We start from the raw sequence: 805 nt of genomic DNA, 5'->3' as shown, positions 1-805 counted from the left end.
CCTAGCACAATTGGAGGTTGTTACTTTCAAATAATGTCTACAGTATACATGTTCAGGCCAATATTATCTGATACTGTAATCCTCATAAAATATTGTAAAATTATAATAAAAAAATTTAAAATTTGTATATCATTATTACATTCCTTAGCAAAAATATGAATAGTTTCTTACATCATTTAAAAATTTTGCCTGCATTTCTAGTATTGCTTGTATAAACCCAAAAGATATTCTATATCAAATGCCTATTTCATATTACTGATATACATTTCAAGATAATAAATAACCACAGCATTTCTTTTCTCTGTAAGGATTGGTTTGAGTTCCACTCCAGATCATTTATAACACATTGTAAGCAATATTTAAGAGCTAAAATATTTAATTCCACTACTTGCTCTCTATGCATATTATTGTATACAAAATCCATATGAAAAACTCAAATAAGCCCATACAAAAGATAAAAGATGAAACTAACAAATTTGAAATGCTCAGTAGTATATAGTGCAGTTTCTTAAGTTTTGCAATTCTATGTTTTATTGCAACTCGCATGGCTTAGTCAAGATCACAGCCTTCCTGAATGGCTGCTGCATTCAGGAAGAGTGTTTGAAAATTTAAGAAACATCACAAAGTTACTTTGTCTAGTATCAGATGTTTAGAATTTTTTTATTTCTAAATTAGATTGATTTTGTTTTTTCATTGGATCTACCAAAGCAGGTTAACAGTAGACCTGTAACAACGCCATAAATAAATTGCTTTTGCTGTAAACTGTTCAGAAACAAATATTAGTCCTTAGAAACCATCTAACCTC

The 805-nt window shown here is 28.9% G+C and overlaps 1 protein-coding gene across 1 annotated transcript in view; it reads right to left on the bottom strand.

Moving 5' to 3' along the window:
- LOC119591932 (NADH dehydrogenase [ubiquinone] 1 alpha subcomplex subunit 2-like) overlaps nucleotides 1–805 on the bottom strand; it is a 4,259-nt gene that overhangs the window by 873 nt on the left and 2,581 nt on the right. The gene's annotated exons all lie outside the window — the stretch shown is intronic.

Source organism: Penaeus monodon, chromosome 29 (assembly GCF_015228065.2).
Source record: "Penaeus monodon isolate SGIC_2016 chromosome 29, NSTDA_Pmon_1, whole genome shotgun sequence".
Taxonomy (NCBI): domain Eukaryota; kingdom Metazoa; phylum Arthropoda; class Malacostraca; order Decapoda; family Penaeidae; genus Penaeus; species Penaeus monodon.
Note: the sequence above shows the minus strand (reverse complement) of the source record. Positions and strands in the feature narration are given on the sequence as shown.